Below are 17,299 nucleotides of genomic sequence, written 5' to 3'. Positions count from 1 at the left end.
AGGAATTTAATGACCGTGCGATGGTCATTAGTTTGACACGGAATCACTTCGACCCATTTGGTGACATAATCCACGGCGAGCAAAATATATAGATTTCCAAACGATTGGGGGAATGGTCCTATGAAATCGATGCCGCAACAATCAAATGCTTCAATGATAAGGATGAGATTCAAAGGCATCATATTTTGATGGGACAATGTTTCCAATTTCTGACAACGCTCACAAACTTTGCAAAACTCATGAGTGTCCCTAAACATAGTGGGCCAGTAAAAGCCACACTGTAAAATCTTGGCCGTGGTCTTTTTAGCAGAAAAGTGACCACCACAAGCCTGTGAGTGACAGAAGGAGATGACGCTCTGATGCTCATCGTCTGGTACATATCTCCTTAGGATTTGGTCTGAGCAATATTTAAATAAATAAGGATCATCCCAGAAAAAGTTACGCACCTCAGTGAAGAATTTCTTCTTATCTTGCGCAGTCCACTTTGTCGGTATGGTACCTGTAGTAAGATAATTAGCAATATCAGCGAACCAAGGTAAATAGGAGACTCTGAACAGTTGTTCATCAGGGAACATGTCGTTGATATGGGTCGTCTCAAGGGAATCAGAGGTATTAAGGCGAGAAAGGTGATCAGCCACAACATTTTCTACTTCTTTTTTATCTTTAATTTTCAAATCAAATTCTTGGAGTAGAAGGATCCATCGTATCAGGCGGGGCTTAGAATCATTTTTAGAAAGAAGATACTTCAGTGTCGCATGATCTGTATAGATAATGATCTTGGATCCGATCAGGTAGGACCTAAATTTGTCCAAGGCAAACACTACGGTTAAGAGTTCTTTTTCCGTAGTTGAGTAGTTCACTTGGGCCAGATTTAAAGACCTACTCGCGTAATGGATGACGTAGGGTCTCTTATCTTTTCTCTGGCCTAGAACCGCTCCAAGAGCATAATCAAAAGCGTTGCACATAAGCTCAAAAGGAAAGCTCCAGTCGGGTGGCTGCATGATAGGTGCAGTGGTTAACGTGCCCTTAAGTTTGGTGAAGGCTTCCTGGCATTGCTCAGTCCATTCGTACGGAGCATCCTTTTGAAGAAGATTATATAAAGGACGAGGGAGGAGACTAAAGTCCTTTATGAATCGCCTGTAAAATCCTGCATGTCCTAAGAAGGATCGCACGTCTTTGATGTTCTTGGGTAGAGGTAGGTTAGAGATAAGATCGATTTTTGCCTTATCTACCTCGATTCCCTTGAACGAGATGATATGCCCAAGGACAATTCCCTTCTGAACCATGAAATGACACTTCTCCCAATTAAGTACTAAGTTCTTTTCTTCACATCTTTTCAGCACACATTTAAGACTTTCCAAGCACTTGCTGAAAGATGGACCGTAAACAGAGAAATCGTCCATGAAGACCTTTAGATATTGCCCCACCATATCAGAAAAGATACTAAGTATACATCGTTGAAAGGTGGCAGGGGCATTACATAGTCCGAATGGCATCCTTCGGTAGGCAAAGGTGCCGTAAGGACATGTAAATGTGGTCTTTTCCTGGTCTTCAGGGGCTATCTCTATCTGGTTGTAGCCCGAATACCCGTCAAGGAAACAGTAATAGGAATGACCAGCTAACCTTTCCAGGATCTGATCAATGAATGGTAAAGGAAAGTGGTCTTTCCTCGTGACGGTATTCAACTTCCTGTAGTCAATGCACATTCTCCAACCAGTAGTGACTCTAGTTGGCACGAGTTCATTATTAGCATTGGCTACAATGGTGATTCCGGACTTCTTAGGGACCACTTGAGTTGGACTCACCCATTGACTATCAGATATAGGATATATGATACCCACGTCCAATAGTTTAAGAACCTCGGCCTTAACCACTTCCTTCATGTTTGGATTTAGTCTACGTTGTGGTTGCCGAGCAATTTTTGCATTATCCTAAAGATATATGCGGTGAGTACAAATCAAGGGATCGATTCCCTTGAGGTCCGCTATCGTCTATCCCAGGGCTCCTTTATGCTCAATTAGAGTAGATATGAGCATACTCTCCTGTTCTTTCTCCAGGTGGGCAGAGATCACCACCAGGTATGCCTCATCTTGACCTAAATAGGCATATTTCAAATCAGAGGGCAAAGGTTTTAGGTCAAGCTTCGGTGGCTTGAGGTTAGATGGTAAAGGCACTACATCGGTTTGTGGCAATTCTTCAAATTATGGCCTCCACCGGTTAACTTCAAGTACCGGTGCAGTATCAAACAAGGCGCACGTCTCCCTAATCATGTCATGATCAAAATCATGGGAGTGGGCCAGGCACGTCTCTAGATGGTCGGAGGATAAGATCAGAGGTGTCGTATCTTCCACGAAAGAGTCAATCATGTTAATGTCGTGAAAATCGTCATCATACTCTGAGTTGCTGCCGTTATTGAAAAAGATGTTTGACTCCAATGTCAAATTTCCAAAAGACATAGTCATGACACCATTCCTGCAATTGATAATTGCATTTGACGTGGCAAGGAATGGGCGACCAAGAATGACGGGAATCTAAGTGCTCATGTTATTGATGGGTTCGGTGTCCAGGATGATAAAATCTATAGGGTAGTAAAATCTATCGACCTGGACTAACACATCCTCAATTATCCCTCTTGGTACATGAACAGAGCGATCAGCAAGTTGTAGTGTGGTCAGGGTGGGTTTTATCTCACCCAAATCTAACTGTTTGTATACCGAGTAGGGAATCAGATTTACGCTCGCTCCTAAGTCAAGAAGTGCATGATCAATTTGATGGTTCCTGATTACACATGATATGGTTGGGCTACCGGGATCCTTGAATTTCTGCGGTACGTCTTGCTTCAGGATGGCACTCACTTTCTCAATCAAGAAGATTTTCTTTTGAATACTTTGCCGTCTTTTGGTCATGCATAAGTCTTTCAGAAATTTGGCATATGAAGGAATCTGTTTCACGACATCAAGTAGAGGAATGTTAACTTTCACTTGTTTCAACACCTCTAGAATATCCTGAGAGTTAGAAAGACGTTTTGGTGCAACCAACCGTTGGGGGAACGGAGCAACTGGCTTCTCTAGAAGTTCCGGTTCTAATTTTTATGGGGCATCACTAGATCCATCATTGTTGACCTCTTCTGGTTCTTGAGGCTTTTCAGGCCTAACCGAAAGAGTTTTATTAATGATCTTTCCACTCCTAAGAGTGGTGATGGATTTAGTGTGCCCCATCTGATTTGAAGAGCTGGAATCACTAATCTCGTATTGCGGTTTAGGATTGGGGAGAGGTTATGCAGGAAGCATCCCCTTTTCTATAACCGTCATACGAGAATCTATCTTTTGCATAAAATCTGTAAATCCCCACATTGCCTGAGCCAGCTCTTGTATGGAATTTTGAACCGGTTCCTCTTGAGGTTTCACTTGATTTGGATTTTGATTGAAGAAACCTTGAGGGGTAGCCGTTTGTCCATTCCTCCAACTAAAGTTTGGATAATTTTTCCAACTAAGATTGTACGTATTGGAGTTAGGTCCAGTAAAAGGTCTTTGATTGTTGTTTACGACATTGGCTTGTTCATTCAACACTCCTCGAAAGGTAGGTATTGTTGGACAGTTTTTAGTTGTGTGAATGTTGCAATCATAGATGCCGCAAACAATTTCATTGACCTTATCCTTCTTTCCTTCCATGGCTTCAAATTTTCTTATGAGATTATTCACTTTATAATTGAGATTATCTTCTTCTTTCAGGAGATACATTCCGCCTTTCTCCTTAGATTGAGTTGGTCTAGACGTGGTGTTTGATTTTGGGTAATAGTCCCAAGATTATGTTTTTTTCAGCTAGACTGTCGAGGTAGTCTCATACCTCGTCGACATCTTTATTAATGAACTCTCCATTACACATTATCTTGACCATTTGGCGCATGGAAGATGTCAGTCCATCGTAGAAAAAATTTGTAATGCGCCACGTTTCAAATCCGTGTTGTGGGCATGAACTAACCAAATCTTTGAACCCTTCCCAACATTGGAAGAATGTTTCATCTTCCTTTTGGGCAAAGTTCATGATTGCTTTTCTGAGGGTAATCGTTTTATGATGTGGGAAGAATTTTTTTATGAATTCCCCCTGCATGTCGTTCCATGTGCCAGTGGATCTAGGACGCAGTGCATGTAATCACGGCTTAGCCTTCTCTTTTAAGGAAAAAGGGAAGAGTTTCAGCCTGATTGTATCTTCAGATACATTAGGAAAATATAATGTAGCTATAATCTCATCAAACTCTTTCAAATGTAAATATGGACTTTCTGATTCAAGTCCATGGAATTTGGGAAGGAGTTGGATAACTCCTGGCTTGATGTCCATTTGTCCTGTGTTTTCAGGGAAAATCATGCATGAGGGCGTACTCACTCCCGCCGGTTGTAGATAATCTCGTAAAGTACGAGGCGGGGGTGCCTGATGCACCTCATTCTCATCTTGGGTATCCTCTACCCTGGGTGGAAGTAGAGGAGATTGGTCTTCAGCCATAACTTCAGTTAACTTAGGGGATTTCGAGCGGTGTCTAGTCCTGCGATGGATAGTCAACCCCTCAACCAATCCTCCTTCGGTTAAGAGACGTCGAGTGTTGTCACGGGCCCACTTGGGCATGAAACACTCGTAACCCTCAATCAAATTCGAAACCTAATCCTAAGAAAGGAAAAGAAAATCTAGAAAGAAAGAGAGAGTTGGAAAGAAATTACCAAATTGAAGTCCCTAAGTTAAAGACCTGCAAAAGAAAACAAACAAGTCAGTTTCTAAAGAGAAGGTCTAGAATTAGAAAATCCTTAAAAGGAAAGATAGAAAAAAAAATAGTTTCTAAAAGAAGAAGGTCCTAAACTAGAAAGTAAATTACTACAAGAGAACCGAAAAATAGAAAGTAGAGAAAGAACTTACCGAATTAGAAATTTCTATCTTAAAGGCCTACAAAATAGGAAAGTTAGTTTTTAAACAAAAAGTCTACAAGTAGAAAATTTCTAAAATTAAAATAAGAAACAAAGTTAGAGTCTAAAACAGTTTAGAATTAGAAACTTGCTAAAAAAAAGAATCCTAATCTAGAAATAGCAAGGAGGAAATTAAGAAAGAATTTACCAACCTACAAAACAAAAGAGTTGGGTTAGTTTCCAAAAAGGGAAAACTATAAAAAAAAAAAAATAGAAAATAGAAAATTCTATAATTAAAAGAGAACTAGAATTAGAAAACTTCTAAAACTCAAACCCTAATTCTAAAAATAGAAAGAGTAGAGGATTTGGAAAAGAATTACCAAATTAGAAGTTAATGTCAAGGTCCTACAAAACAGGAAACAGATTAGTTTCTAGAAATCAGAAAAACTAAACCTAATGTTAGAAAAATCCTAATATTAAACTAATCCTAACACTAGTTGATTTCAAAAAACGTAGCCATCAATCCCCGGCAACGGCGCCAAAAACTTGTACACTCCCCAAGTATAGGGTTGTGATGTAGTAATAAACTCGGTGAGACCGAGGTCGAATCCCAAGGGACTGATACTTGTACGTTACCTGAAATTAAGTAGAAATAGCACTAGCCTAAGATGAAATCTAAATCCGATATAAAGTGATGAATAATGGTGAGAGATTAATCTAAAACTTAAGAGAATTTAGAGAAAGGGAAACTGGGGATTCAGAGGATCCACTTGTAGAGATCAGGGAGATCTTATGTCATCACTATGAAAACTAAACTGAACTTCTTTTAATATAGTTTTAAAGAGATGAAAGGTATATGAATTAGAATGGATTCCATCATCAAACCATGCCCAGGAGGCAAAACAAACAACAGAATTAAACTAATTACCAACCACTCAACAATGCATGAAGGTTAGGAAGGATACCGTCATCCAACCATGCCCATGAGACGATGGTGAACAACAGGGCTTCCTGACGTCATAAACATCAAAGGGAGGGAGAAATACTCAAAGCCATCGCAGACCTATTGTAATTTTAGTCACAACAGACCATAAAAACTAAAAACAATTCCTTAATTAAACTAAAAACAACATCAGTTTAGTTTAAACAAAAAGGTATAAGTAAAAAGCTCCCATCAGGCTACAAGCTTCCCCTCTTAGCCCCAGCTAAGAGGTTTAGCCCGTCATGATGTTGCTAACCCTTAAACAAAGATAAAAGAAAAAAACCTTTTTCTATCTATCTCTCTCCCTGCTCCACGTCCAAGCTCAAGTCCTCCCTGGTTCCGTTGCCTCCAAGCTTCACGTCAAAAGCCTTTTTCGATCTCCCCTTCCTCCTGTTCTCTCCCTCTTTCTTATAGCTATCCAGCCCTGGAGAAGTCGGCCGGAAGGATGTTGATGTTACTGCTGTTGGTGGGGTTCTTACGCAGCAGTGTACGCAACAATGGAATCGCAGCACCGACTTGCGTTTTGGACTGAACATCACAGCCACACATACGAGATCTGAGGCATTTAGTCGCCTTGGATATGGACGGTCCCACGTTAAGAACATTTTAGATGGTCCAGATGGACGGACCGACCATTTCTATGACCGCAGAGTGGCCCGGATTGGCCGGGCGCGCGCAGACTGCGTAAACAGAGCCCGAAATAGCCGGCGCTGGACTCTCGGTGGGGCCCATTATCTGGTTTCTACGGACAATCCACTCCGTTCATTTCATTCCCCTCGCAATTTCGGTCTGGAATGGCTGATTTTGAGTCTGTTTCGGTGTGACCCCCGTGATCTTTGTTCCACCCTCTGTCATCCGTTTTAACGATCGAAAACTGATCTCCGGTGTCTTTTAAAATTTATCCACCTAGGCTTGAGTGAGAGGGGTTGTGCAAGTCTTATGGACGGTCTGGATTGGTCCGTCGAATCATGGTGGTGGCCCACAAGAAAGAGCCCCAAGCTCTGTTATGAGCATTCGTAGCGGCGAGAGAGAAGGATTCAAATCCTTCTTGAATCGTCAAAGCTCATCCAATGCACGTGTGCTGTGCACACGCACCATGTAAGGTGGGTCCCACCTTGAGGTATATGAAATATCTGCTCCGACCATCTGTTATGCTATCTAATTTAAACGGTTGAGACCAGAATTGAAGCATGTCCAGATATCAGGTGGGCCCCAGATCGATGTTTTGTGGGCTGATTTGACCGTTGGGACGTTTCCACAAGGATCCAACGGCTGAATTTCGATGTGTACGGTTAATTTATGGCCCTCAGTCCATGTATGAATTTTCGAGCCGAACGGATGGTGGAAACCTTGCGATCTTGCATTCTAGCTGACTTTCAGGCCACTTGAGTTTCAGTTTCTCAATTTCCTTGGATCTCTGGCATGTAGATCCTTGATCTTGGTCCCAAGAAGTCCCATCCACTGCCTTGGTGATGCGAGCGAGTTAAATCCATATTTTTAGTGTCATTTCCAGTCCACGCTCGTAGATTCACCTTGCATCACAACATGATTAAAAATAAAGCGTTAAACAATATCATGCTCGTAAATCCAGCTAATAAATGGGGTCTAATATACAATATTTGACCCTCAACAATGGTCGTGTTAGCCAGGTACTTAATTAGGCTTATTCATACAGTAGGTTTGAGAAGCTAAGGTACATCCCTTTAAGTCATTTACCCAAACAAAGGATCCATCTAGGGTCGTCAATCCTAGTTAGCCATATACGATAGGTAAGTTGTGGAGCATCACCCCTTAATGTAAAACAATGGATAGGTAAGTTCAAGAGTTTATACTCGAGGTCACTACGAGGAGGCTCATCACCTCAGTGCAGGCCGACAGCTCGAATACAGTGTCCCATACTAATGTATTCGGCTCACGAGTTTGGGTTGCTCACTGGTCACTACAATGAGGCTTGTTACATCATCGTAAACCGACAGCTCGGCCACGGTGTCCCATACCACCATGCCCGGTTCATGAGTCTTAGTGGATCAAGGTACCATGGTTAAAACAGGCATTTACATTGATAATTGGTACCTTAAATTCAAGCAGTGATGTCCATACATGGTAAACACACAATAGGCCAATCAATTTTGTTGGATAAGTTTGATTGGTAAGAGCGCATGCTGAATTAATCGACATGGAGCGCATAAGCACTCAACATGACCTAACCACTGTCGACAATCGTCGTACGGCTCGGATTCACCGAACGTATCAAATGTGGCGAGACTAATTCCACCCTCAAACGGGAATTGTTACCAATTGCCTGGGCCAGGGTATGGCCCCAATCTTACTCAAGTGCAATAAGCAAACACATGTGATAATCATAACAACATTTAACAAATAATTCAAATACAATTCTCATTTGCGCATTTTGTCAAACACATTGAACATGTTACCAAATGTTCGCATTTCACCCATAAATTGCGTAATTTGAATTATAATTACATGAAGGAATTTATACACATAGATAAGGTAATTGAGAATCCCATCTCAATACTCGTAATAAATACAAATCATCAACTATTTCTTATTCAGACATTTTATTAAACACTTAGACTACACGTTACTATGTACATAGATTAAATTAGTTATGACATGAATTATAATGATTCATTACACAACATCAGTCATAAAGCATATAACACACATGGATCTAAGATTAGTAACCATGACAAGCACGAATTAGGATTTCGCATTCATGCAAACATTTCAACAAACACATATAATGCATTTTATATTCAGATAGTTCACACATGTATCGTTTATAAAAAAGACGTTGTAACTAATATTATATGGCAGCAATCAAGTCAGACATAAACCATTAGCTGATATTGAGAGCCTTAAAAATTATAACCTAAACGTTTATAGTCCGCACATTTTGTCAGAATACTTGATTCGGATGTGGTTCGAATCCTATGTTCCCGAAAACGGAACAATGGGTACCTATATCATGAAATAGGTTAGCTATTTCACTGATTACTCTATCTGAATTTCTAAAACAAGAATAGGGTTAGGATTTCTTACCCAAATCTTAGTTGAAAACGATGGTGTAGCGAAACGAGAGAGGTGATTCAGCCTGTGGAGTAGTGGGAGTGAATCCCAGCAACAATCTCCCTATCTCTCTCTCTTCCCCTCACTATTTTCTCCTCTTTTCTATCTTCTCTCTCCTAGGGTTAGAGAAATTCGTTTGGAATGAGAGAGGGGTGGTTTAAGGGCATTTTATAGGCCCAAAAGTGATGTCAATGGCTCCAGGGCCATGGTATACGTAGGTTATAGCCAAAGGGTGCCTATTTTTGACAAATAGGGCCCTTGGAAGGTCCATTACTCACCTACATCATAAGGCAAGTTTCTTGACAATGGATCTATGCTAGGACTATGTTTATGGTGTGATTTGACAAACTGATCGACCGTGAAGGACCTGTATCAGATTAACGGTCGTTGTCCCTCGATCAAGGTCACAAGTATACCGATAGGTGCAGAAAAATTTTCCTGATCCATGGGTGAAGTTCGGTCAGAATTTGAATGTCCGAAGTCTTCAATTTCACCCGTAAGTGAATGGTCCAATTCACTTAAGTTTGGGTTTATTTTTTAGAGATATTCACGTTTCTCACACACTTCGCTTAAGGCTCAAGTTGTGCATTTCTAGATACTATTTTGGCTTGATTCTCTCGATGCTTGTCAAGCCCAATAAGGCGGTCATAACCCTATAGTTTCATGGTCATCGGACTTTCGACGTACGGTCCAGGTCCGATACGGAGTTTCAATGTGCTCCCGAGAGCAACTGGCTTTTAGAATTTTTTCTAGATTTTTAAGTAGTGTTAAGTCATTGATTTTGATGGTTTTAGGTCTTGCCATTTGTATTAATAGTGGTTCAAGCTAAATCCATCGATTATTTAGTTCAGTACTTAATTAATTTTCATCTAATTGCTACAGAATACGGTCCTTAGGGATTTCTGCCTGAGGTGGTACTCAGGCCTTTGTACGGATTTTTTTGAGATGTTACAATGGGACACATCATTGGGAGTCAAGTCCAAGGATAAGGCCAAGTAAGGATTCTTGCAAGTTGTGTTTCTGCCCTACCTACTAACTAAACCGCTTCATCCACATTCTCGACCGGGTGCATCTAAACTCAATCCTAAATTGTTGGTCGTAAATAATCTATAAACCATGCTACCTTCTGTGATTTGGTCTCTAACAAATCATTATGCATTGCCAACTGCTGGAATTCTTTAGAGTAATATGTGAATATGTGATTCCCATACTAACAATTTTGGTATTACTGGAAAAATAGCTGCCCGTAATCATTGGAGATGAATCGTGATTGAAGAGGTGTCTCATCTGCAGCCATGATCAGATAGGCACCTTGTTCTGTCAGGCACGTGAGGATTATAATTGCTTCCACTATGCAGAAGAAATGGATTTCAATTTGAACACAACCAACTTCACTTTCTTTTCTTCCGACATTTCCATATAATCAAAATATTGCTTTACTTTGGCTTACCAGTCGAGGAAGTCTTCTATACGCAATTAGAAAAATAAAAATGAAAAATTTGGCCTTACCTCGGTAGTCTCTTTCTGCATGATCTAATCAATTGTCTCAATGGATTGACCATCGGACAATGACGCCACCAACGTCCTCGTCGCTGAAGCTTGACTCATCTGAGATAGCCCTTCGATTTACCTCTAGAAGCACTCTACGAAAATTAGGGTTGTGCCCTGCAATGATCACAAGTAGTTGAACATTGCCTTGGGCTCGGGACAGAATTAACGCATCCACAATACGGTCGAGGGTTACCTAAAGCTCTTGCATGATCAACTAACTCTCTTGGTGAAAAGATCTCATTCTTTCTGATAAATAATGAATCATTGTATCATCGTCAATAGGATTTTCGTCCATTTCATCATTAATAGCCATTGGCTTGAGGGGAGTCCTCGCTTTGATACTACTTGACGCAGGGAGGGACATGATGACGTTGATCACCATCTTCCACAGGGGATATCTACTCTAAATCTACGGAGTTCTTTGAAATACTCATGTGCCTGTAAGGGGCAGGTGAAAGAATTGATTTATAAGGGTCTTTTAAGAGAGAGCATGAGCCTATGCACCATACCAGCTTTATTAACTCGAAGAAAGATGAGAGCTGGCAAATGTGTATAGACAATTAGGCAATTAACAAGATTACTATTAAATATTGGTTCTCGATACCATGATTGGACGACATGCTTGATATGTTACAAGGTGCCAAGGTGTTCTTTAAACTAGATCAAAGGAGTGGATACCATTAGATTCATATCCAGCCCAGTGATGAGTGGAAAATGATATTTGAGACCAAGGAATGGTTATATGAGTGGTCGGTCATGCCCTTCGGTCTGTCGAACACATAGAACGCTTTTATGCGTCTGGTGAATCAAGTGTTGAACCCTTTCATTGGCCATTTTTTCGTATTATATTTTGATGATATATAGATATATAGTCAGGGTAAGATAGAGCACATGGAACATTTCTGGAAGGTGTTACAGGTCCCGACGATTAGCAAGTTGTACCTCAACTTGAAGAAGTGCATTTTTAATGGACAGCTTGTTTTTCTTTAGATTTGTTGTGACGTTCACAAGCATCTGTGTGGATGATGAAAATGTGCAAGCCATCAGGGAATGACTGATTCCAATGAACATTCATGAAATGGGGAGTTTCCACGGGTTGACGACTTTTTATAGTTGATTCGTGGAGAATTTTAGCACTATAGTCATACCCATTACATATTGCATAAAAAGGGTCTGTTTTAGTGGACCGATAAAGATGACAAGAGCTTTGCTAAAATCAAGCATCGATTGTCAACAACATCGATCTTGGTTCTTCCCAATTTTAACAAACTGTTCGAGGTTGAGTGTGACATTTCATATGTCAGAATTGGAGTATTCTTATCACAAGAAGGCAACCTGGTAGTCTTCTACAATGAGAAGCTCAGTGACGTCCAAAAGAAATGGTCAACATATGAGCTTGAATTGTATGTAGTGGTTCAAGCATTACGACATTGGCGACATTATCTGATTTAGAGAGAGTTTGTTCTCTACATTAACCATTAAGTCTTAAAGTTTATTAACAGTGAGGCTAATGTGAATCGTGTGCATGCTAGATTGGCCGTATTTTTGTAGGAATTACATTTGTTCTGAAGCATAAGTTAGGCCAGTAGAACAAGATAGTTGATGCACTTAGATATCATGCATCACTACTTGTACATGAGTCGAGCGGAGCCAAGTATTGCCTAGCTCATGCTTAGCTCGCACTACCTGAGTCCTACTCGTACTCGGCTCTGCTGTGGCATCGAGCATGGATTCCCTGCTCATGCTCTACTCGTCCGAGTACGAGCAGAAATCAAGCTGAGTCAAGTCCGAGTTTTCGAGTCGAGTTTGAGTCCGAGTTCGAGTCCGAATTTGAGCCCAATTTGAGCAGGGTTTTCGAGCAACAAATTTAACATATATTAGCTGTATTAACATATATTAACAATTTTAACATATATTAGCTATATTAACATATATTAACATATTAATAATTTCTATATTAACAATTTTTATATTAACATATATTAGCTATATTAACATATATTAACAATTTCTAATATATATTAGCAATATATGATATCAATTTCTGAAATATATTAATAATTTATACAAAAAACTAATAATAATAAATCAACACCACACAGTACGAGTCAAGTACAAGTCGAGCACATAAGTTGAGTATCGAGTCGAGTATTGCCCAGCTCATACTCTTCTCATAATCAAAATGAGTATCAAATTCATGATCGTGCTCGGCTCAAACTCATGTCGAGTCGAGTCGAGTTGAGTCAAGCGAGTAACCGAGCTTACTCTGCTCGTGTACAGCTCTAACAATGAGCAACAAGTTGGGCGGCTTCAATTGTCTTAATGAGTTGTATGTCGAGGATGAAGACTTTAAGGATGCATGGATGAGATGCCAAGATGTCATCCCAGTGACCTGCATATGCAAGACGGTTTCCTCTTCAAAGGGAATCAATTGTACATCCCCCAAAGTTCTCTAAGGAAGTAGATTATCCAAGAGTTACATGAAGGCGTCATTGATGGAGACGTTAGGTGAGATAAGAAGTGGGCTCTTGTTGATGAACAATATTAATGGCTATAATTGGTACGTGATATGGGTAAAGTAGTGCAGTGTTATCATGTTTGTCAGACTTCCAAGGGGCAGTATTAAAATACGGGCCTCTATACCTCATTACTTGTGCTTGATGGCCCTTGGGAGGACATATTTATGAACCTCATGCTTAGTCTCTCACGAATACAACGCGGCATATATTCGGTGTTCGTGGTGGTAGATCGTTTCTCATAAATGGTGCACTTTATCCCATGTAAGAATACCATCAATGCAACACACTTGGAAAATCTATTCTTCAAAGAGGTCGTGCGGCTACACGAGGTTCCCAAGACTATTGCTTTTAACCATGACACAAAGTTCATTAACCACTTCTAGTGGACATTGTAGAATCAGTTTGGTACGCGACTTTAGTTCATTAGTGCCTACCACCCGCAGACCGATGGGCAGAATAAAGTTGTGAATCGCGTGTTGGGAAACCTCATCTAGTATATTTCAAGTGACAAACTGAAGCGGTGAGATTTGACAATTGTCTTAAGCAGAGTTTGTATTTAACAATATGGTGAACCTCTCGACAGGGAAGTCCCCGTTCCAGATTATTTATGGTCGGGTGCTTCACCAGACACTTGACTTGGTCTCTTTACCTAAGCTCCTGGGTATGAGCATTGCTGTAGAACATATGAAAGACTGAATCGTGGGCATTCATGTGAATATGCAAGCTAAGTTGCAAACTTCGAATGACAAGTACAAAGAGCAAGCCAATAAACATTAGCAACAAAATGTGTTCGAGGAGGGCAACCATGTTATGATGCATCTACGCAAAGAGAGATTTCTGACTAAGACCTATAACAAGTTGAAGAACAAGAAGATTGAATTTATACAGATCTTCCGAAAGATCAATAACAACGCTTATGTTGTTGATCTTCCGGATGACATGGAAATCTCACGTACTTTCAACGTTACGAACATGATCGAGTATGATGAATTGAAGTTGGATGAGAACTCAAGGTCGAGTTCTTTTGAAGTGAGGGGACTGATGTAGAGCAGGTCGCAGACACTTTCATGGAAAAGATGGAGTAGAGAAGCCTGATCGAAGGCAGAAATGATCTGAACCATCAGAACCTTAAAACAGTCGTATCTCGCAAACCAGGATGAGTTTTTCAACATATTATATATGATTTTGGGGTAAGAGAACCTACTTAAGCCAACCAACCCTGCTATGTTGGGTTTCCCATGCTGAATTTGTGAGATTTTTGACCTGTTTGATTTCATTTCTAGTATAAACAGTAATTTTTAATTCGCGTATTACTTTTTAGCCTTTGAGTTGTAAAAGTCGTGAGGGCTTAGAAAAGTTAGGAGAATAATATGTTTGGGCTAAATTGGACACTTACTATTTTTACCCAAAAACCTTGAAATCTAGTAGGAATAGAGGTCGTCTATAAGTAGTAACTTTACTATTTATAGTAAGTCACGTTTTTTAGGGTGTTTGAGTTAGAGTCTAAGTTTAAAACTCCGTCCTAGATTTGAGTTCCTTATTTAAAGAGTTGTAATTTTATTTTATTTTTTATCATCAATTAAGTTATTTTGAATTTATTAGGAATTATTCATGCTTTTATCCCTCAAATTCATGAGGAAAATCTTTGATGAGTCCAGAGGGCTATGTGGATTTGAAGTAGTTATCCCTGAGGGAGACGGTGATCGACCTCATCACGTCCCTCCCTGCGTCACGAAACCACCTTCGATCATATCGATTTGGACCCAAAAATAGTACAACAAGAAAGGGAATAAATCAGGATTTTCTTGATGATATCGACTGGGTTGTCGATGGGATCGAGTAAATTGTCGATGCCATCAACACGCCTGGATACAAACAAATTGAAGACATCTGATAACAGATATCTCCTCCTTCATAACAAGCATATCTAGGAGAAGATAAGTGAAGAAGGTTTTGAATATCAAGTGGACAAAGCCGCGGGCCGATGGATTTCATATTCGAGTTTAAACATTGAATTGGATGGATCTGGCCCAACAACCTTTCAGAACCAAAGATCCTACCATCCTGTCCAGCGAAAACAAAGCTGAGGCAAAACATAATAAGGCAACGATCACGTTCAATTGGAAACAAAACACACTTGATAAATGGTATAGGAAAAAAGATAAAGAAAAAGACCAACTAAATTGTGGAACCCACTGTCGCTAAGTTATAGTTTCAAATCCCAATCAGAGCTAAGTCATGGTCTCAAAATCTGATTAGTTGAACAAATCCCAATCTCTGATTTATGGAGAGTCCTCTGTTGAAGTCCTCTGTTGAAACAGAACCATTGGATACTTTTCATCCCAATCCAGAGTAACTCATGCTTCCAAGAGTTTAGTTTGAACTACTGGTGCGACACGTATGCAATTTCTAACTAATTTCTTAGTGCCCGCATATCAACAATCACATACTGCCAGAGTATGTAAGGTTTTCTCACTAAAGATTGATGCTTAAAATCTTTCAATATGTGGAGTATTGATGAGCCATGGTCCAATCACTATACGGGATCGTTTGGACTGGGGTACTTGGAATTGCCACTGCTCTTGTAATTCTGACATTTGGTACATGATCGGCATCAAAATTACTGGCAATTTAAATGCCTACTGGTCATTGCAATAACATAACACAGGTACTTGCGATTTAAAAAATAATAATAATAATAATAATAAAAAAGATTCCACGTAACTCGCCGGTTCAATTCTCACTCTCACAATTCGGTACACTTCCTAAGGCGACCCAAGTCGTTCTACAACAGTGTGGTCCCACCATGATGTCTGTGTAGAATCTACTCCATCCATTGGTTGTGCTCCTCTACTCAGCAGGAATGGATGAAGGAAAGATAAAAATCAACCATATCAAAAAGCTCAGGTGCGCCATACCGTGTAATCTTAAGAGGTTTCGGGTGCAATTTTAAATCGTTTCCATTGGTGTCCTTTTCTACTGAGCTGATCTTTTGTATGCACGGTGAACATAAAGTCTCTCAGATGGACAGAGTGGATTCCGCACATACAACATGGTGGGCCCCACAGACATGGGTGTTTTCAGCGCTACGATTCCGGTCCTTTGGAAAAGAAGAATACTTTGATAGTCCAGCAGTAGTCGCGATGCAGATACGCAGGTAACTGGAAATTACTGATTTAATGCGTAAGGGGCATACAAGAAACTCAAAACTGAATTGTCCGGCATCCACTTAGACGTATCATGAACCAAAAATTACTCCTCTTTCATTATCTACCTACTTAGATTGTTGGACATTTATTGGACGGTAAAATAAAAATTTAAAACTATTTCTCAATGCTCTCTTCTCAAAAACAAGTGTCCACGGATTACCCAACCAATCGGATTTTGGTAACTTAGCAACAGTGGGTTGCACAGTCAGTTTAGTTGGAGTTCATATTTATCACATGTACCATTTTGAAGTGCCTGAGCATCAAGCAACGTATGCAGCCAGAATATCAAATTACTCCTGTTATTTAGGAGGTTTGTTGGTTCCGCATGCCTTGGAACAGTTTTGGACGGACGCATGCAATACAATTGCTCACCACCATCTGTGTGTAACGTACACTACTCCTCCAGCTTCGCCGCCTTACATTGGGACATGAGCCTACAAATGAGGTAAATCCAATACTCGAGCGGGCCACACAACAATAGAAATCAATGGGGACGAAACCGTCCACCTTTGAAACATTCATGGGCCGGTGCTCATGTTTATGTGAAACATAAATATCACCCCTATCTAAAACTCCTATGAGCCTAACAAGGTTTCATTGGTGGGCGTCCCAATCCCCACTTGTTTCTTTTAGCGTAGCTCACTGAGTTATTAAATCTGGCCGATTTTTTGGAATCAGGTCCTAACAGGAGATGCTTTTTTTATAATAAATATTTTTTTTTCTTTCTCGTAGCATGTGCTGAGCTAACGTATGGAACGAGTAGATGTCACATGGACAGCCTATATTTTAAATGTCCTATCATACGCTGACGCATCGGACGGAAAGAGTCCATGTCACAGGGACATCACCATGGCCCGGATGGTAGTGGATGTCAGAGGAACATCACCATAGGCCCCACCCGAGTTTTTGTTGCGCGTGCTCCTATAGCACATCGTTGGAAATTCACGTTAAGTCCTTCCACACGGGCTCCCGTACATACACAGGAGCATACATGTGCCGGTATAGATTGTAGAACACGTGCTGTGGGGCCATTTGAGTCCAGCCACAACAAGAGAA

General features: G+C 40.4%; 1 non-coding gene across 1 annotated transcript; it reads left to right on the top strand.

Moving 5' to 3' along the window:
- The first annotated feature begins 3,955 nt into the window (after window positions 1-3,955).
- On the top strand, window positions 3,956-4,062 carry LOC131247484 (small nucleolar RNA R71). Its single transcript, XR_009171775.1, has one exon. It is a non-coding gene; the product is annotated as a small nucleolar RNA R71 (small nucleolar RNA).
- The last annotated feature ends 13,237 nt before the right edge of the window (window positions 4,063-17,299 follow it).

The sequence above is a fragment of the Magnolia sinica genome, chromosome 5, assembly GCF_029962835.1.
Source record: "Magnolia sinica isolate HGM2019 chromosome 5, MsV1, whole genome shotgun sequence".
NCBI lineage: Eukaryota > Viridiplantae > Streptophyta > Magnoliopsida > Magnoliales > Magnoliaceae > Magnolia > Magnolia sinica.
Note: the sequence above shows the minus strand (reverse complement) of the source record. Positions and strands in the feature narration are given on the sequence as shown.